Here is a 22,094-nt window from a genome sequence, read left to right as displayed (position 1 = left end):
CTCTCTCTCACTGTCCACTCTGCCTGTCAAAAATAAAATAAAATAAATAATAAAAAAAAAACCTTCAAAGATAGACTCTTTCGAGAATCCAAAAGCTACTACTGATCCTTATGTGACTTAGTGTCTATGGATTTCTCTGGTCTCATTTCTAGCTTGGCCACTCCCTTTCACTGATCTTCCTGGATTATTTGCAATTCCCTGAATTTACCAGTGCCTTTGCTCAAGATTTTGCACTTCCTGAATCTCTCCTCCCCCTCATTGTTGGCCTAACAGCCTCCTACTCATTTGTGAAGATTCAGACCAATTGTTGGATCACCAAAGCCCAAGAAATGTTTCTTGGTAGTAGGATACTCTCCCTCCCCAATACATTACCTCTTTCAACTCTTCTATGTCATAGAAATGATTATTACAGAGAAAATGTGGAAATCATCAGCAGGAAAGCCCACTAAATTTACATTTCTCCTTATGAGCATTTTCTTTCATCTTGGAAGAACAAGAGAGGGAAGTTGCTTGCCCAGTGCCATCTGGAAAGTTACCAACAGAGCTGAGGCTGAAGGTCGAAGACAATTTTTCTTTGCTGACGCTTATTGGATACTTCTTGGGGGTTTGATCCATTATGTATCTTATGCACAAGAGGACTTCCTGGATTCTCTCAAGCCCTATACCCATGAACTTGGCAGCACTGCTAGGATGGTAGTTTTAGAAAGCCTGCTGGCTCCTAGGGAGTGGCAGAAGCAACATTTCCATCTCCAGGAACAACACGAGGAAGCGTTTGGAAGGCTGCACAGTGTAAAACAATGAGCATGACCTTTGGAGTCTAACAACCTTGGTTTTGAGTTTCAAATCCACACTTTGTCAGATATAGGGCCTCAAGAGAAGTTAACTTTCCAACCCATGGTTTCCTCATGTTAAATGGATGATCTTTTTGTCAGGCCTAAATTGGATATCTTGAGTCATCATCCAGCACAAGGTAGTCTGTATTAGCTGCCCTTCCCCCATCCCAAGCTGCTCTCCCCTTGTCTGAGCTTATGACTTTGACTGGACTGAGTCAAGACAAGACCTCTTGGCCTAAGTTCCTCCAAGTATAAAATAAAAATGAATTGCCTACATACTTTCTGAACTCCCAAATCGTACCTTCTTTCTGCTCTGTTTGCTTTTATTGGTTTCTACATCAGATCTGTGGATTTCGTCCAGAGGGTGCCCATGGGTGTGAGCCGAGCAGAGGTTTCGCTTTCAGAGGAAGTGGAGAGGGCTTGGGAGGTACCTGGGGAAATGCAAATGTTGTGGCTAAATAGGACTTCCCTGGGTCTGATGACTTCCAAGATGTCTCTGAGATAGAATTCCAGTGACGATATGGAGAGGAGGGGCTAGTCTTACCTCAAAGAATGGCTGCAGTCAGCATATTCATTCCACAAACACTTTTAGCACTTACTGTATGTCAGGCATTGTTAAATTGGGGAACCATGAAGACAAATAGAACATAATGAAACTCCAGTCAGGAGATGGGTGCATTGGTCTAAACCCAAGAGATTTGGTTTCTGGCCGTGTGGCAAGTCCCTCAGAGGTGTTAGCCTCTGAGTTTTAACCATCTCAGGATGAGATGAGGGAGCTGAAAATGTAGATTCTATGGGCTTTTTTCATATTTTATGTCTTTTCTGAAATTCCACTTTCTATGGTAACATAATCCCTGGAGGGATGGGCATTTGGTACCATAGTTAATATGCCACTTGTGGGGCCGGCTTTGTGGTGTAGAGGGTTAAGCCACCATAAGAGCATGGGTTTGAGTCCTGGCTGCTCCATTTCACATCCAGCCCCTGGCTAATGGCCAAGGAAATCAGAAGATGACCCAAGTCCTTTAACCCTTGCATCCACCTGGGAGATCTGAATGGAGTTGCTGGCTCCTAGCTTTGGCTAGACCCAGCCGGGGCCATTGCAGCTACTGGGGGAGTGAAGCAGCAAATGAAAGATCTCTCTCTCTCTCGCTGCATTTCAAGTAAATAATATTTTTTCTTAAAAAAGGTGCCACTTGGACCCTTGTTAATTGAACAAGGACATAAGCCTCAGCCATTTTAGGTTCTTGCCTTAAAGTAGATAAAATGCCATTTTTACCCCTTATCCCTGCCTTCTTTCAAGAGACCAGCTCAGTCTCACACTCTGTATTGTTCCACACCTTACCCCCTGCATTCTTCTTCAAGTTTGAAAGCCCACGAAAAACTTGAGGAGCCTGTATGGAGAAGTTCACCTCTCCTTACTACCCCCTCCCTCTCACCCCTGCTCCAGACCCTTACCCACCCTAAGATACAAAAAGGCCCAGCCTGCTGGAGTCTGGGCCCTCTGCCACGTGTTCGGTCTGCATGCACGCTGGCAGTGGGTCACCCACCTCGGCAAATAAATTATTCAATTTGGCTGTAAGTTCAATTCCTGTTTCTTCTCTGTTTCTGTGCCCTTTTCCTTACACTAGCATCCCATATTGGGGTGCCTGGTTCATGTCCAGCTTTCTGGGAGGCAACCGATGATGGCTCAAGTACTTGGGTCCCTGCCACCTACATGGGAGAGCCATATTGCTCTCCAAGCTCCTGGCCGTGGTCTGGCCCAGGCCTGGCTGTTGCAGGCATTTAGGGAGTGGATCAGCAGATGGAAGACCTCTGTCTTCTCTCCCTATCTTTCTGCCTTTTAAACCAAATAAAAATTTTTAAAAAATTTAAATACTCCCTTGGAAATCTCCATTTGGAGTAACCAACAACACTTCAACTGAACATATCACAAGTCAACAAAATAATCTTACAGCCCTTGCTCCCTATTTTGCACCAAAGTTATCTCTACTTCCTGTGCTTCCTTTGTCAAAGAACAGCATTGCTATCTGCAAAGAGACTAAATGAGAGGTCTTAAAGCCACAGCATACAGATCACCATCTTTCACCTCACAGCCAGTTAGTCACCAAACCCTACCAAATCTTCCTATGAAATAACTCTCCAATGAACGTCCTTTCCTAGCTCATTGCTACCTCTTTAGTTGAGATCATTATTTCTTCTAATCAACCCCCAGTCTCTAGCTTAACCTAAATCTCCACTGCATTATGGGCAAGCTAATCTTTCTAAATCAAAAATACGAATAGGTCACTCATCAGTTTAAAACTTTTGGTGGCTCCCATCAACTGAATAGTTTTCCAAGAATCTATTGAACCATTTATTGTCAAAAAGGAGTTTTCATCTGCTGGAGGAGAGAGTCTCACTCCTGTGGGCAGGTCTCAGTTCATTGTTTTGTTACTCTTCCCAGGCATGAATGAAACACAATAAAGAGGGCAAGGGAACTAGCAAATATTGAATGCCTACAACATTTCAAACACTGGACTTTATACACTGTTGTTTCTACCTTCAAAAATTATATGAGATACCATAGATCAAGTTCCCCCAAAAAAACAGAGATGGTGAGGATATATAGGAAATTTGCTGGACAGCTCTCATGAAAGCACACAATACTTGCAGGGTGCAGAGAAAGAAAACTGAACAAAGGGAGGAGTGCAACTGTAGATGCAGTTGTCACAAGGGCCCTCCCGACCCCAGCCTCATGAACAGTGCTGGAACTGGAATGACCCCTCAGCGCTGTTCTAATGAGGCAACGAGGTAGATTTTTAAGTTTTCAAAACTTGTTATTATCATGTAATAATATGGGGTACCAGACAATGTTTCAACAGACATTATACAGCATAAACTCATCAAATCAGGCAATTAACATTTCCATTTCCATTTTCCTTTCCTTATGCTTAGAGCCTACTAACTCCTTTCTTCCAGGTCTTTATATAATATATACTGCATTGTTGTGAGCTATAGTCACCCACTGTACTATGGAATACTAGAACCTAGTACTTCTATATAAATGTGTTTTGTTGCCCATTATCAAACCTCCCTTCATCTCTCCCTCCTCCTATTCCCACCCTTCCAAGTTACTGACTTTTTTTAAACTTCCATGTATGAGGGACAACATGCTATATTTGTCTCTGTGTCTGGTTTATTTCAGTTGCATAAAGACCTTCAATTCCATGCATTTTGCTACAAGGGCCAGAGTTTTATACTTTATATGGCTCTGTAATATTCCTGTGTGTGTGTATATGTGTGTATCACATTTTCTTTATTCAGTAATGCATCAATATATGCCTAGGTTGATTCCAAATTTTGGATATTGTGAGCAGTGCTGTAATGAATATGAGAGTTCAGGTATCCTTCAACATGCTAATATCATTTTCTTCAGATATATACCCAGAAGTGGGATAGCTGAGTCAAATGGAAGATCAGCATTGACCTTTTTGAGGAATCTCCGTACTGTTCTCTGTAAGTTATACTCATTTGAATTCCTGTAAAGAGTATATAAGCATTCCCTTTTCTCCACATTCTTTCCAGCATTTATTATGCTTGTTTTTATAACAGCCATTCTAACTGGAGTAAAATAATATCTCATTGTGGTTTTGATCTGTATTTCCCTGTTGGCTAGTGATATAGAGCATTTGTTCACACATTTGATGGCCATTTATGTTTCTTCTTTTGTAAAATGTCTACTCAGTTCCTCTAAATATTTATATTTTAAGATTTTTTTTATTTGAAAGGCAGAGTTCCGGAGAGACAGAGATCTTCCATCCACTGGATCACTCCCCAAATGGCTGCAAAAGCCAGATATAGGTCAGGCTGAAGCCAGGAGCCTCTAGCTTCCTCTGGGTCTCCCACATGGGTGCAGGGCCCCAAGAACATGGGCATCTTCTGCTGCTTTCACAGGCACACTAGCAAGGAGCAGGATCAGATGAGGAGCAGCCAGGTCTTGAGCCAGCACCCATATGGAATGCCAGCATTGCAGGTGGAGGCTTAACCCGCTACACCAAACGCCAGCCCCTCCACCCATTTCTTAATGGAATTGTTAGTTTTAGCTGATGTTGTTGCTATTGTTGCTGACTTTTTTGAGTTCCTTATATATTCTGGATACTATTCCTTTGTCAAGTGAATAGTTTTCACATATTTATTTCCATTCTGTCTGTTGTCTCTTCATTTTGTCCATTGCTTGCTTTGCTGAGAGGAGGGTCTTAAGTAGCTGTAATCCCATTTGCCTACTTCTGCTTTTGTTTCTTACTTGTTTGAGGACTCATCTAAAGAATAATTGCCCATACTGATGTCTTGTTTCCTCTACGGTCGCTTCTATTACTTTCACAACTTCAGTCTTACATATAGGTTTTTAATCCAATTTGAGTTGGCTTTTTCAAAAAAGTTATTTTTGTTTATTCAAAAGTCACAGTTACAGAGAGAGAGGGAGAGACAGAGAGAAATGTCTTCCATCCACTGCAATTGCTGGGGCTGGGCCAGGTCAAAGCCTAGAGCCAACAGCTTCATCTGGGTCTCCTACTTGGGTGCAGGGGCCTAAGCACTTGGGCCATCTTCTGCTGCTTTCCCAGACACATTTTCAGGGAGCTGACTGGAAGTGAAGCAGCCAGGACATGCTGGTGTTGCAGGCAGCAGTTTAACTGGTTGTGCTCAATGCTGATTTTTGGATATGGTGAGAAGTGGTGGGTGGAGGGGTTGTCAAGTTTCAATCCTCTGCATATTGAATGTCCAATTTTCCCTGTACTGTTTGTTAAAGAGACTGCCATTTCTTCAGCCTTGTAGAGGTCTTTCACATACATGGTTTAATTTTTTTTCCTTACTTATGAAAGAGAGAGAAACTCCCAACTGGTGGCTCACTCTCTCAAATGCCTGTAATGGCTGGGTCTGGGCTGGGCTGAAGCCAAGAGCTGAGGATCCAGTCCAGGCCTCCCATGTGGGTGGTAGGAATTTAGTTACACCTTTACCACTGCCTGCCAGGGTTCGTTTTAGCAGGAAGCTGCATTCAGGCATGGGAGGCAGGTGTTAAACCCAAGTACTCCAAGGAATGTGAGTATCTTAGCTGGTACCATAACCAATAAACTAAACACTCCTCATCTTGGTTTAATTTATCCCAGAGTATTTTATGAATTTTTTAGCTATTGTGGCTGAGAATGCCCTTATAGTATCTTTTTCAGCAATCATTATAGGAGTATAAAAGGGCTACAGATTTTTGTGTGCTGATTTTTTATCCCATAAATTTACAGAATTTATCACTTCTAAAGGTCTTTTCATGGAGTCTTTTTAAAAATATTTTATTTAGTAAATATAATTTTCCAAAGTACAGTTTATGGATTACAATGGCTTTTTCCTCCCAATAACTTCCCTCCCACCCGCATCCCTCCCATCTCCCACTCCCTCTCCCATTCCATTCACATCAAGATTCATTTTCAGTTCTCTTTATATACAGAAGATCCATTTAGTATATATTAAGTAAAGATTTCATCAGTTTACACCCACACAGAACATAAAGTGTAAAATACTTTTTGAGTACTAGTTATAGCATTAATTCACATTGGACAACACATTAAGGACAGAGATCTCACATGAGGAGTAAGTACACAGTGACTCCTGTTGTTGACTTAACAATTTGACACTCTTGTTTATGGCGTCAGAAATCTCCCTAGGCTCTAGTCATGAGTTTCCAAGGCTATGGAAGCCTCTTGAGTTTGCTGATTTCGATCTTATTTAGACAAGGTCTTAGTCAAAGTGGAAGTTCTCTCCTCCCTTCAGAGAAAGGTACCTCCTTCTTTGATGACCTGTTCTTTCCACTGGGATCTCACTCGCAGAGATCTTTCATTTAGGTCATTTTTTTTTTTTTTTACAGAGTGCCTTGGCTTTCCATGCCTGAAATACTCTCATGGGCTTTTCAGCTGGATCCGAATGCCTTAAGGGCTGATTCTGAGGCCAGAGTGTTGTTTAGGACATCTGCCATTCTATGAGTCTGCTGTGTATCCTTTCCACTAGGGTTTTTTTTTTTTTTTTTTTTTTTTTTTTTGCCAGAGTGTCTTGGCTTTCCATGACTAAAATACTCTCATGGGCTCTTCTGCCATATCCGAATGCCTTAAGGGCTGATTCTGATCATGGAGTCTTTAGGTTTCTCTGAATACAAATCATATTTTCTCCAAATAGGGATAATTTGACTTTAACATTTCCTGTTTGTATGCCTTTTATTTCTTTCTCTTTCTTAATTGCCCTGGCTGGGACTTCCAGTACTATATTGAACAAAAGTCATGAGAGTAAGCATACTTGTTTGGCTGACCCCAGAAGAAATGATTTTGTTGAGATGATAATATGATTTTTAAAAATATTTTATTTATTTATTTGAGAAGTAGAGTTACAGACAGTTAGAGGGAGAAACAGAGAGAAAGTCCATCCTTCCGTTGGTTCATTCCCCAAATGGCTGCAATGGCCAGAGCTGTGCCAATCCAAAGCCAGGAGCCAGGTGCCTCCTCCTGGTCTCCCATGAGAGTGCAGGGGCCCAAGCACTTGGGCCATCTTCCACTACCTTCCCAGGCCACAGCAGAGAGCTGGATTGGAAGAGGAGCAGCCATGACTAGAACCTGTGCCCATATGGGATGCCGGTGCAGAGGATTAACCAACTGTGCTATGATGCCAGCCTGATAACATGATTTTTATCTTTCATTCTGTTGATGTGATGCATCATGTTGATTGATTTCACATATGTTGAACTATCCTCACATCCCTGTGATAAATTCCACTTGGTCACGGAGAACGAACTTTTTGATGTTAGATTCAAGTTTAAGGTATTTTATTTAGAATTTTTGCAACTGTATTCATCAGAGATACTGATCTATATTTTTAAAAAGATTTTATTTATTTGAAAGGCAGAGTTAGAGAGAGAGAGAGAGAGAGAGAGAGAGAGATCTTCCATCAGCTGGTTCACTTCCCAAATAGCTACAATGGCTGGGGCTTTGGGCAGGCCAAAGCCAGGAGCTTCATCAGGGTCTCCCTTGTGGATGGCAGGAGTCCAAGTACCTGGACCATCTTCTGCTGCTTTTCCAGGCACATTTGTAGGGAGCTGGATCAGAAGTGGAGGGGCCGGAAATTGAGGAGGCACTCATAAAGGATGCTGGTGTTGCCAGCAATGACGTAATGTGCTAAGCCACAGCGCCAGTTGGTCCATAGTTTTTTGTTGTTGCTATTGTTGTTGCATCTTGGTTTGCTTTTGGAAGCAAGATAATGCTGGTCTCACAGGATGAGATTGGAATTTTTCTCTCCATTTTGATTTTGGTAGCAGTTTGAGAAGTGTTGTTAGTTCTTCCTTAGAAGTTTGGTAGAATCCAGCAGTGAAACCATCTGTTCCTTGGTTTTCTTTATTGAGAGTTTTCAATTGCTGATTCAATCACATTACTTACAATTGGTTTGTTCAGCTTTCCTATTTTCTCATGGTTCAATTTTGTTAAGTTAAATACTCCATAAATGTATCATATCTTTTAGATTTTCCAATCTATTTATGTATTGTTGTTCGTGATAATCCCTAATGATCCTTTGTATTTCTGTGGTATCAGTTGTAGCATTTCCTTTTTCATCTCAGATTTTATTTATGTGAATCTTATCATTTTTTTTTCTTGGTTAGTCTAGTTTATTGGTTTTGTTTGTCTTTTCAAAAAAATCAACTATTAATTTCATTGACCTTTTGTGTTGTGTTTAGAATCTATTTGTTTCTACTATTGTCTTTATTATTTCCTTCTCTTAACTTCTGGTTTGATTTGTTCTTTAAGATATCTCATTAGCTTAATCATTTGAGACTTTCAATTTTTTGATATAGACACTGTTGCTGTAAACCTCCCTCTTTAGGACTGCTTTTGCTGTGTCCCATAAGCTTTGGTATGGTGAATTTCCATTTTTGTTCCTTCAAAGGAATTTTTCAATTTCCCTTTTAATTGCTTCAATGATTCATTCAAAAGCAAGTTGTTTCCTGTATTTGTAAAATTCCTAAAGTTTCTTTGGTTGTTAGTTTCTATACTTATTCCAGTGTTGTTGGAAAAGATATGATTTATCATTTTTGGGGAGTTTATTGAGACTTGTGCAGTGGCCTAGTATAGGGTCTATCCAAGAGCATGTTTCACATGCTGATGAAGAGAATGTGTATTCTGTGGTTTAATTTTCTGTAAAATAGATAAATCCATTTATTCCATCATACAGCTTAACTGTCATGTTTCTTTGCTAATTTTTTTGTTTGAATGACTTGTTCACTGATGAAGATGAGATATTGACATCCCCCACTATTATTATATTGGCACTTATCTCTTCCTTAGATCTAATAATGTTTGTTTTATTAAATTAGCTGCTGAATTAGGTACACATACATTTACAATCAAATCCTGTTGAACTGATCCCTGGATCATTACAGAGTGACTTCTTTGTCTCTTTTTACAGTCTTCATCTTAAAGTCAATTTTGTCTGATATAAGAATAGTTATCATTAAATTACTTTAGGTTTATGTTTGCCTGAAATATTTTTTTCTAACCTTTCACATTCATTCTCTGTTTTTAATTGTGAAGTGAGTTTCTTATAGGAAGCACATCATTGAGTCTTTTATTAAAAATTTATCCAGCCAGTCTGTATCATTTTTTATTGGGAAATTTAGTCCTGTTAAAGTTATTATTCATAAGTAATGACTTATGTCATTTAAAAAAGTCTTATTTATTTTGAGTATGATTTGTTCTTTTTCTAGTGAGGTTTATGTTTTCACGTGTGTTCATGATATTAGTTATCTTCCTGTGGCTTCTGTAGGTAGCATCATTTTTAAGACTTGATGATAATGATTTCCTCAGTTTTTACTTGTCTGGATTATTTCTGCTTCCCTTCTGAAGGATGCTCTTCATCAGTATAATATTCTTGGTTGGTAATTTTTTTTCTCTCAGGATTTATAATCTCTCTTCCTATTCTCTCCTGATCTGTAATGGTCCTGCTGAGAAAGTTGCTGGTAGTCAAGTGGGGAGTCTCCCTTAAGTGTGAGTTAGCACCATTCTCTGGTGAATTTTAGAATTTTCCCTTTGTGATGTAATTTGAAGAGTTTGGTAATTATAGTGTCATGGTGAGGATCTTTTTTGGTCTTCTCTATTTGGGGGCCTGTCAGCCTTCTATTCTTAGTTATTGATATCTTTCTCAAGATTGGGGATGTTTTCATCTATTGTTTCTTTGAATAGGTTTTCTATACATTTACTCCTCTCTTCTGCCTCAGGGATTCCCACAATTGGAATATTGTCTTGCATTAATTCTTTGTTCCTTTTTTCTTAATCAGTATGACTTAAATATTTCAAAAGACCTGTCCTCAAGATCAGATATTCTTTCTTCTTCTTGATCTAATCTATTGTTAAGGTTTGCAATTGTATTTCTATTTGTCTTATTGAATTCTTCATTTCCAAGATTTCTGTTTGGTTCTTTTTCAAAATCTCTTTCTTTGCTGAATTTCTAATTCAAATCATGAGTTGTTTTAAACATCCTTATAATCAATAATTTTTTTGACAGGCAGAGTGGACAGTGAGAGAGAGAGACAGAGAGAAAGGTCTCCCTTTTCCTTTGGTTCACCCCCCAATGGCCACTGCAGCTGGAGTGCTGTGGCCAGTGCACCACGCTGATCCGAAGCCAGGAACCAGGTGCTTCTCCTGGTCTCCCATGCGGGTGCAGGGCCCAAGCACTTGGGCCATCCTCCACTGCACTCCCAGGCCATAGCAGAGAGCTGGACTGGAAGAGAAGCAACCGGGACAGAATCTGGCACCCTGACCAGGACTAGAACCCGGGGTGCCGGCACCACAGGCAGAGGATTAGCCTATTGAGCCACAGTGCTAGCCCAATCAATATTATTTTTAAGATTTATTTATTTACTTGAAAGTCAGAGTTCCAGAGAGAGAAGGAGAGACAGAGAGAGAAAAAGAGGTCTTCAAATCTGCTGGTTCTCTCCCCAGTTGGCCACAACGGTCGGAGCTGTGCCGATCTGAAGCCAGGAGCCAGGAGTTTTTTCAGGATCTCCTATGCGGGTGCAGGGGCCCAAAGACTTGGGCCATCTTCTACTGCTTTCCCAGGCCATAGCAGAGAGCTGGATCGGAAGTGGAGCAGCTGGGTCTCTAAACGGCACCCATATGGGATGGCAGCACTGCAGGTGGCAGCTTTACCCGCTACGCCACAGCGTCGGCCCCAATATTTTGAATTCCTATAAAAAGTCCATCAATCTCCTTTTCTTTGGAGTCTGTTATTAAAGTGATATTGTGTTCCTTTGAGGACATTGTACTTCCCCCCCCCCTTTTTTTTTTTTTGCTTCCTGTGTCCCTACATTGATATTTATCTAGCCAGTGGACTAATTGTCTCTATCACTTTTAATGGGTATCTTTCACAGTAAGACATTTCCTGAAGATGTGTCTTTGGTGGCTGTTTTTCTAGGCTATTTTGGCTGGATGTCATAGTATAATTTCCCTGTATCTTCTTGCACTGTGCTCAATGGCAATGGCACTGGGGACACAGGGTGCACCTCTGTCTCAGGAGGGGTGCATGGGTGTTGATGGGAATACAGGTGCACCAGCCCTCATTCCATAGTGGCTTGGGTCATGAGAGTCCAAGCTCAGAGTCCCCGAAGAGTCACTCAGTTATCTGCATAACCAAGTAGCAAAAAAGCTGGTCCAAAACCAGGCAGAGATGTGTGAGTCCCTAAGTCCTGGTCCAAGGTTTCTATGCAATGGTTTGGCACCCACCTACCTTTCCTTCCCCAAGCAATTATTCTATCTATATTACACTGCCTGGGATTTGGGGAGGAATGAGGAGGGCAGCCCTATGGCCGCCTATGCTGCAATGCTAAATCACACCTAGAGCCCCACCCTCAGCCCTGAAATACCACCTCAGCATGAGTTAGGGCCAAGGACCACTTTCCTATGTGCTTCCTGCTGTTCAAGTAGACTTTCACTTCAAGGAGATCCTGGACGGGCTATAAGTCCAATTGGTGGCCCATGGGTCTCCAGTTGGGACCAGATAGGTCCAGAGTCTCTATCTGTAGGCACTGTCCTGGGGACAGAGACCATTAATATATGTTTGGTGATGGTTTCATCAGTTCCAAGATGCAGTCCTGTTCTCATTTCAGTGCCCTACTCAACAGTGACTAGAATCTTGCTCTTTCTTATCTCTTGACAGTTGGGAGAAGGGGGGTAAAAACAGTCTCTTGGCTGCCAAAGCTGACATCAAGGTGGATTGCACCTGAGCCTTGCAGGTATAGGGCCATGTGCCATCTTCTGGATACACACTAGGCCTGCACAAAGCTAGGGATGATTGAAGCCTAACACGCATCTGTCCTACCAGAGTGTATGTCTCTACCTGGTGTTGGGGCAGGTCTAGAGACTCTGCATATCAGTATTGGCCTGTAGATACAGGGCTCTCTGGTCTTTGGGTAGAGCTAGATCTCATTGCAATGTGATGGGCACTGAGCTTGAAGGTAAAGCACTGGGCTCACTTTCCTGCCCTACTTCCCTGTGGTTAAATCTGAGCCCTCATTCTATATGAGGTTGAGAGAGAGGTGACAGAGGCAATGCCTTGGCCACCAGGCTGAAATTAAACCAGGTTGTACCTGGGTACAGTGACCTGGCGCACACTCTGGAGTGCACACTTGGCCTGCATGGCTGGCGGTAATATATACTAAAATGAGCCCATCCCTCCTGGGTACAGATCTCTACCTGATGACAGGTCTAGAGGTCGTGTCTTCAAGTACTGGTCTGGGGATAGAAGCTTTGGGGCTTTATCTGTGCTGGATTTTGTTGTAGCAGGCTCAGCTCTGAGCTCCAAGGTGAAGTTCTAAACTCAGTTTCCGCCCCACTCCCCAGCAGATGGAGTCTGTCTGCCAGAGGTCTGGGGAGGATTGATGGAGGCAGTTATTTGATTTCCTGGCTAAGGAAGATCCAAAGGCTCAGCCTTCATGTACCGGTCTGACAGCAGGGGCTTTGGGGACCTGTCTGGCTCTAGATTTCACAGTACTTCATTGTACTAGATTGTACTAGATTGTACTAGATTGCAAATCTAGGGTCTGAGCTGAATTCCCTCTCCCTCTCACAAGCAGGGGATCAGGTATTTCTCACCATGCTATGCTACTTGGAGCTAGAGGAGGTGTGGCATAAGCAGCTCTTTCCTTCCTGCCTTCTTCAATGTGTCTTTTCTTTTTGTTATGCTGGAGCCAGCCAATGTGATCTCTCGCTTGGCTTTCTTAGCTTTTGTGAGGATGGCTTGGCATCTGATTAGCTGCTCAAATTAGTGTCTCTGGGAAGACAATCAATTGTTACAGCAGATTACTTAGCTACTGTCTTGCTCCACCCCTTCAGAGATGGATTTTTATATCCTTCCAATGACCAGTTGGGTAAGAAGGAACTAACTGTATGGGAGATCTGAGTAGCACATTCAAGCATGTGCTACATGAGGTACCTGGGAGTATGCTGTTTGAAAGATAAGGAAACAGTGTCATCAACACTGGGACTTGCCATAAGTCATCTAAGTAGTGAGTGAAATCCCTGTGGTTCTAATTCATATGTGTCTGCATATGTCTTTGGCTATCATAAGTTACACAATTGAAACTTCAATCATGTAAAAGTTTCATGAACATCAGGTCAAACTGGAACCCTTGGATATATTAAGTGGCAGCATAAATTGTCATCCACATTAATCATTCAAAGAAGAATTCGAGGTGAGCAACAATGGGCCAGGTATCTAAGGTTTTTATAAGATTTATAAGAACAGACAGTGGAAGAAGCATCAAGGTCTTGGTGACAGGGGGTAGGCTCACTGTATAATTCAAGATAAGGAAAGAAAGCAGAGCTAGGCCTGTCAAAGATTCAGTTTGAGCCTTTTCAGAAGATTGGTGGTTGAGAAAGTCAACAAGGCAGCAATCATAGACCTAGGACATGGGAGGGGGAGAAAGAGAGCCGACGGTCAAGGCCAGAGCAATTCTTAGAAGCAGACAGGAAAGACTAAAGGAAGTAAAGAGTCAAAAAATCCTTAATGCTAAGCAGAATAGGACATGGGGCACAAGGTTCAGAGAGGATGTGACAGAATGAAAGCGAGGGTCACAGCTGTTTCTTTTTTCCTGAGCTCTCCTTATCCCATTTTCTAGCCTGGGATAGTAAAGACTTTGATGATGGCTTTTCTGGGCAGCATCCATCCTGGGCCAGTGTGCCAGAGGTGGAAGATTATAGATCCAAGTACTACATATGCTATGCACTTATTCTATGTCCCCAGGCAAGTTATTTAACTCTCTTAGCCTCCGTTTCCTCATCTGTGAATTGAGGATAATCATAGTAAAGTTCCACCCAGTGCATAGCTCAAGGGAAAGATAAGCTTTTCTGCTGTAGAATTCTCATTTCTTCTTTCTCTCCTATTCTGGCACACCTGTATGAGAAAATAAAAGTAAGGCCCAAGCTACTAACGTAGATTCTTGCATTTTTTGGAATTTGATAAACACCGTTGCTTCTCCTTCTCCCTGCCCTCTGTCCAGAGTTGGGTCTTCTTGATGAGGGAGTTTCCTAAAGGAGGAAAGTGGATGCTCTCAGCTGCAGGGAGATATCTGTACAGAATGCCCTGCAGAGTGTTCTGGCTGGAGGGAGAGCCAAGAACTGCTGGATCTCAGCATGCACCAGAGTACACAGGAGTTACTACTCCCAACACGTGGGGCCCAGATGAGACTGGGGCTTAACCTTATAGGGCCTTTACCTAGATTCTGTCCTTAGAATTGAGAACAATGAACCATCCTTAAAAATCACTACAACAGGCCGGCGCCACGGCTCACTAGGCTAATCCTCCACCTGCGGCGCCAGCACCCTGGGTTCTAGTCTCGGTTGGGGCGCCAGATTCTGTCCCAGTTGCTCCTCTTCCAGTCCAGCTCTCTGCTGTGGCCCGGGAAGGCAGTGGAGGATGGCCCAAGTGCTTGGGTCCTGCACCTGCATGGGAGACCAGGAGGAAGCACCTGGCTCCTGGCTTCGGATCGGTGCAGTGCACCGGCCGTAGCGGCCACTTGGGGGGTGAACCAATGGAAGGAAGAACTTTCTCTCTGTCTCTCTCTCTCTCACCGTCTCTGTCAAAAAAATAAAATAAAATAAAAATAAGAATAAAAATAAATCACTACAACAGAAATACAGGACTCATTCCCAGAAGAAGTTCTTAAGGGACCTACTTCTAACCGTTTTAACTTTACTATCTTGCTCCACCAAGCAAAGCTTAGAAACAAACAAACAAAAAACTAAAAAAAAGGAAGCATTTGTCTCTATGGTCTCTACCTCTTTTATTCTATGGGTAAAATGCCTTCCAAAATTTGACACTTTAAACAATCTCCTGGTTTGCATTTTTTTTTCAGGGTGAGATAATGAATGCAACATTTTGAAAATACAATATTTTGGAAAAACTAAGCACTAATATGTAACATATTTTTATGGTTTTGTTAAATACACAAGAGCATAAAACTATGTGTATGCCAGTGATTTTCATTACCAATATACCTCTGGAATGAGTAACCCACTGAGGCAAGAAGAACATTCACTTAAGCCATTGCCCAGTAAGGGGCACTGCTTCCACTATGCCTACTCCAGGTGGCTGTAGCTTGACTATAGTTACTATTTGGGATTTGCCAAACTATTAGATGTTTGTTTGTTATGCTAGCTCAAGGTATTTTTTGACTTGAAATTTCATAACATATAAACTGAAGTGACCAAACCTGTCCTACAAAATAAGAACCTTACACATGTTTCATATCACTAAAATAAACAGTACTTGCAATTATTACACCATGTGATTTGGGTGTTGACTACAAAACCTTTCACACGTGAATTTTGTGAAACCAAATCAGGTGTGGCTAAGGGTTCAGTTCATGTTTTCATTCTGCTTCACATTTTCTATTCTGATTCAATTTATTTTACTGTTCCTGCTCTATGTTATACATTGGTGTTATTTTTAAGAAAGGTGATAGTCTTTGCTGAGAATTTTCAGTTCCTTTATGATAGGATTTAAAATACTTGTTGTATAAAATCCATCTTCTTGTCTTAAATTCCTTGAAGTTCCAAAAGGTAGGTAATACGCTTCTGTCTCTAATTTCTGCTGCAAAGTCATTGCTGCCTCGTTTTGTAATTTCTCCTCTTTTCTTTTCTTTTCTTTTCTTTTCTTTTCTTTTCTTTTCTTTTCTTTTCCCCTTTCCTTTCCTTTCCTTTCCTTCCTTCCTTCCTTCCTTCCTTCCTTCCTTTCTTTCTTCCTTTCTTTCTTTCGACAGGCAGAGTGAATAGTGAGAGGGAGAGACAGAGAGAAAGGTCTTCCTTTTTGCCATTGGTTCACCCTCCAATGGCCACTGCAGCCGGCGTATCATGCTGATCCGAAGCCAGGAGCCAGGTGCTTCTCCCGGTCTCCCATGTGGGTGCAGGGCCCAAGGACTTGGGCCATCCTCCATTGCCTTCCCGGGCCATAGCAGAGAGCTGGCCTGGAAGAGGGGCAACCGGGACAGAATCCGGCGCCCCAACCGGGACTAGAACCCGCAAGGCGGAGGATTAGCCTATTAAGCCACAGCACCGGCAATTTCTCCTTTTTTTCAATTGCACTCATATATAGTAAATTTTAAAATAACCACAAATGATTAAAACATGGTAGTATATCATTCTCAGCCAATAGTTTGGCAAAGAAATGAAACAAAGTTTGACAAAGCCATATTTTATTGCCGCCTCTTATAGAGAAGCCTAAGAATGATATTTTTGTAGGGTACCTGAAGCATTCTTTTTTTTTTTTTTTTTTGACAGGCAGAGTGGACAGTGAGAGAGAGAGAGAGAAAGGTCTTCCTTTGCCGTTGGTTTACCCTCCAATGGCCTCCGCGGCTGGCACGCTGCGGCCAGCACACCACACTGATCCGAAGGCAGGAGCCAGGTGCTTCTCCTGGTCTCCCATGGGGTGCAGGGCCCAAGCACTTGGGCCATCCTCCACTGCACTCCCGGGCCACAGCAGAGAGCTGGACTGGAAGAGGAGCAACTGGGACAGAATCCAGCACCCCGACCAGGACTAGAACCCAGGCTCCTGGCGCCGCTAGGCAGAGGATTAGCCTATTGAGCAGCGGCGCCGGCCACCTGAAGCATTCTATTCCACATGTATGACAACTGTCCTTGGTCTTAAGCACATGGTTTGTCACCAGCTGCATCTACATGGGGTTCATCTCCCATCACTTTTGCCCACCTTCAGAAAACAAGAAAAACAATAGACACCAAATGCAAAATGACTACTACACGCCAAGCACTGCATTAATACCTTACTTGCATTCATGTCATTCACTTCTCCAACAATTCTGTGTGGTGGCTCCTCATCTTAATCCTTTACTGATGAGGAAAGTATAGCTTAGAGAGATCTAAACACTTGCCCAAGCTGGCATGATTTTCAAATAACAGGCTGGGGCTTGAACTCAGATCTTTCTGGCCAAGGAGCCAGAGTGCTGAACCAGTCTAGTGTACTGCCTTAGAGCAAAGATTAAAAACTTGAAAGAGGTGGGGACAAAGTCAGAACACGACAACATTTTATTTTCTTTCTACTTTTTAAGTGTTCTTTGATACTGTATTCTTCTTACAACTTTAAAAGGAGGGGATGCATATTAGCCATGGTTCTCCAGAAACACAGAATATATACATATAGGTTCTGAAGAAATTTATCATCAGGGATTTATTATGAGGCTCCCATGAGTATAGAGACCGCGAAGTTCCAAGATTTGCCAGCAGTAAGCTGTAGACTCAGGAAAGCCAGTGGGGTAATTCCAGTCTAGAAAGCCTGAGAACCAAGGGAGCTGATGGTGGAAACTCTAGGCCAAGCACAGATGAGGTAGACTCTCCCAACTCAAACAGGCAGTCAGAAGAAAAAGTGGTAAATTCCTCCTTCCTCCACCTTTTTGTAGTATTCAGGCCTTCTAAGGGTTGGACGATGACCACCACATTGGGGAGGGCAATGTCTTTTACTGAGTCCACTAAGCCAAATGCTAATCTCATCCAGAAACAGCCTCACAGACACATTTAGAAATAAAGCTTAATCTGCACATCCGATGATGCCATCAAGTTGACACAGAATTAACATCACGGGACAAAATGCTAATATTTAAAACCTCCAACTCCCTTTTCTTTCCACTTGATTGTTGTTTATGGCCCTTGCCTATATTCCTGCTGAAATAGGGTCTTTTTGCTTTTCACTTCTTAAACTTATTTGGAAAAGCACTGAGCCCTTTGACTGTAACATAGATTAAAAATGTGTTTTCTCAAAACTGAAAAAAGGGAGAAAGAAGGAAGGAAGGAAAGAAGGAAGGAAGGAAGGAAGGAAGGAAGGAAGGAAGGAAGGAAGGGGAGAGGGAGGAAGTAAAGAAGGAAATGTCATCATATTCTTAGAACTGATTCATATAAACTATAGAATTATCAATTCTTAGAATTGATTCATATAAACTATAATGAATCTGTTGAAAAACCAGCTAGAAAGAATAAAAGAAAATTTAAATAAAAGACTATCTTTCTCTTAACTAGAAATATTATCTGATAAAGTCATTCAAGTGATTGATAATTTGTTACTCCTTATAAGTATTACCATATCATTAAAGGATTTAAAGGATTTTTTTAGTCTACTACATTTTCAGCCAATTTCTTTATGTGTAACCAACTGTATTTAAGGTCATAATTTTTTCAAGGCAAATGGGGAAGAAGGCCAGTAGATGGAGAAAAAGAAGCTATCGGACTCCCACTGCTGGACTTCATCAGGTGTTGTTCCTCACAACAGCTCTCTTTCCAGTGATCCCATTTAGAATTCTTCACTGAAACTTTCTAGCCTATCGCTAAGCCTTCCAAGGTGCCCTGTGTCCCAGCTCTTCCCTCCAGGCTGGACTCGCTGCAAATTAGTCCACTACCTTGGTGTGACAGGGCAGACTGCATAAATGGCCAGTGAGTATCTCAGATGGTCACTGAAAACCTCGTGGAGCATGCCCCTCCCACTTACCCAGCTCTCTCCATCTCTCAGAGATCAGAACTAGTCAGAGAGAATGGAAACCTGCACCTCACCAGCCTTCGCAGGAAGAGGGCTCAGTGAACCTGCCAAAGAGAAGGAGACCTTGGACTTTGTAGGGAGGGAAGAACACGGCTGACAGTGGTTTGTCTGGGGTTCCTAGGAAGGGTATTGTCATATCTGGCGCTCTAAGAAGTTAGATCAGTGTGAAGGGAGGCAGTTTGGGTATACAAGAAAGATCCGAGCTGGGCTAGTAACTCAACAGCCACCGTCACTGGTTCCTGAATGTTGTTCCTTCCTAGAAGGAGTATGGGGACATGGGCATTTCCCTCTCTCTAGCAACTTACGCCAGCAAAAGGCAAGCTAGCAACCTACATGGCTGTCGTGCAGGGAATTTGAGAGATAGTAGGAAGCACACCTGACCCTACCAAGAATGCTTCTAAAAATGCCTGTGGAGAGAGTCCATGGGCCATGAGTAGTGCAGGGTCAGTCCAGGCAGACCTCGGGTCAGAACGATGACTGGCTAGCATGAACACTCAGGTAGGGGGCTGAGTACAGCTGGGCCTGGATCCGGGCTAGAGCCACCTCAGACAAATTTCCTCCTCCCACTCCTCTCACTGCATGCCCCCACCCCCAGCCCTGGTCCCACCATAGGGCTATCTGGTCTATTGGTCTGCTCAGCTCCCATATCAGACACCTGCCTCATGGGCTTCCTCCCTTCACCCTGCAGGGCTGACCCCAGGGTGTTTTTCCCAGTGTTTTCCCCAGGCTAGTTTTAGTCTCTTCAACAAGGTCTGCTAGGAGATGTTTGAGAGTTTAGGGGAATTTTGTATTTTCATTTTGTTTTTGTGGGTTTTTTTTCTTTACTTGTCCAGATAAATTTGCTCATCACCATGGGTTCCATGTGGCCATATGGTCTGGCCTCTTTAGCGACCCTTCCTTGTGGGGCTGGCTCAAGCTGTAGGGGACTTCTCTGGTCACAAATTGTAACAAGGACAGACATCGGCTGGGAAGCCAAGATGTTCTGAGGCAACCAAGCCCAGACAGCACCAGGCAGGTCACTTTCCCACCCCTGGGCATGAAGTGTCACGAGACAGGTTAGTGAGTCAATAGGAGACATTTCACACTCCGAATTCGGAGCAGGAGTCAGGCCCTTTGTGTAGGACACTGAGGTTGTTGGAGAAAGGCTGTTTTCCACAGAAATATGATTGTTCCTTCTTCTCAGGGTGGGGCTGGCCATAGCCAAAGGGAAGGAAGTGATGTTGTGCACAGGCTCTGGAGGCTGGGGACAGAAGCGGTGCTCATCCAGCCACTCCGCTGTCCACACTTTGGCCCGTGCCAGAGGGAATGTTCCAAGGATAAAGGGCCATTGGTTAGCAAGAATTTGATAACAGGCTGGGGTTCTTGCTCAGCATCATGGAAGTGGTATCCTGAATAGCTGGAAAATAGACTCTGGAGTTGGATAACCCAGGATTTGAATCCAACCTTTCCATCATGTGACTGAGCCATTGGGCAAATTATTCAGCAGCTCTGCACCTCAACCTGTAGAGTGGGACAATTATAGCCACCTCTTTCTGTTATGAAGATTAATGGAATAATATATGTGGAAGTCCCAGGCGCCTGGGAAGTGTGGTTAGTGAATTTCCTCTTGAATATTCAAGGGGATAACACACACACTCCTGGGGAAGGGAAAGAGCTCTCAACCCAGAGTCAGGATTCTCAAGTTTGGTCCGGACCCTGCCTCGCAGCACCACCAGCCTTTCTTCTTTCCTAGGACTGTTAGGGGGATCACATAAGGTAGTGAATGGGAAATTTTTTGAAAAAAGCTTTGTAAATACAAGGCATAATTCTCTGTGTAACTTCTGCTGTTGATCTGTTGACATCTGTTCTTTCTAGCTCAAGGAAGAAGACCGGTATATTAGATGCACAGACTGTGCAAGCCTCGAGTTAGTCACGTTGCCCTTCGGGTCATGCATTAGCTTCCTGTCACTGCCGTCATAAATTACCATAAACTTACTGACTCAAAACAACAGGAATGCATTCTCTCACCGAGAGGCCAGAAGTCTAAACTTAGTGTGTTGACAGGGCCACACTCCTTGTGAAGACTCTAGAGGATACTCCTTCCTTGCCTCTTCCACCTGCAGATAGTTCTTGGAATGCACAGCTTCAGTCTCTGCCTTGTCTTCATGTGGCCTTTTTGTGTCTTTCTTTAAAAATATATTTATTTATTTATTTATTTGAAAGAGTTACAAAGAGAGGGAGAGACAGAGAAAGAGGTCTTCCATCTGCTTGTTCAGCTCCCTGATGGCCACAACAGCCAGGGCTGAGCCAGACCGAAACCAGGAGCTGAGAACTTCTTCCAGGTCTCCCACATGGCTAGCAGGACCCCAAGCACTTAGGCCATCCTCTGCTGCTTTTCCCAGGCCATTAGCAGGGAGCTGGATCAGAAGTGGAGCAGCCGGGACATGAACTGGCACCCATATGGTTTGCTGACACTGCTTTACCTGTTTGCCACAGTGCCGATCCCCTTTGCATCTTTCTGTGTTCTTTCTGTTTTTCTCTTATAAAAGTACTTTCACTGAATTTAGGAACTACCCTAATCCACTCAGAGAGCTCTCATATGGATCCTTGCCTGAGTTACATCTGAAAGAGCTTAGATCCAGATAAGACCACATTCTGAGATTCAAGGTGGACAAAAATCTGGGGAGGGGACATAATTCAACCTACTGCAGGGCCTGACAACCTCCATCTAATCTTTCTATAACCCTTATTCAATGCAGACTTCTATTAATGTTTAGATTGTGTGGAGCAGTGGCTGGCGCCGTGGCTCACTAGGCTAATCCTCCGCCTGCAGCATCAGCACTCCGGGTTCTAGTCCCGGTTGAGGTGCCGGTTCTGTCCCAGTTGCTCCTCTTCCAGTCCAGCTCTCTGCTGTGGCCTGGGAAGGCAGTGGAGGATGGCCCAGGTCCTTGGGCCCTGCACCTGCAGGGAAGACCAGGAGGAAGCACCTGGCTCCTGGCTTTGGACTGACGCAGCACGCTGGCCGTAGTAGCTACTTGGGGGGTGAACCAATGGAAAAAAGAAGACCTTTCTCTCTGTCTCTATCTCTCTCACTGTCTAATTCTGCTTGTCCAAAAAAAAAAAAATAGATTGTGTGGAGCAGCAAAATCATTTGGATGAATATCAATGTGTGCCTGTGCAGAGAATGAC

The sequence above is a fragment of the Lepus europaeus genome, chromosome 5 (genome assembly GCF_033115175.1).
Source record: "Lepus europaeus isolate LE1 chromosome 5, mLepTim1.pri, whole genome shotgun sequence".
NCBI classification, from domain to species: domain Eukaryota; kingdom Metazoa; phylum Chordata; class Mammalia; order Lagomorpha; family Leporidae; genus Lepus; species Lepus europaeus.
The sequence above is the reverse complement of the archived record's forward strand: the minus strand, read 5'-3'. Positions refer to the sequence as shown.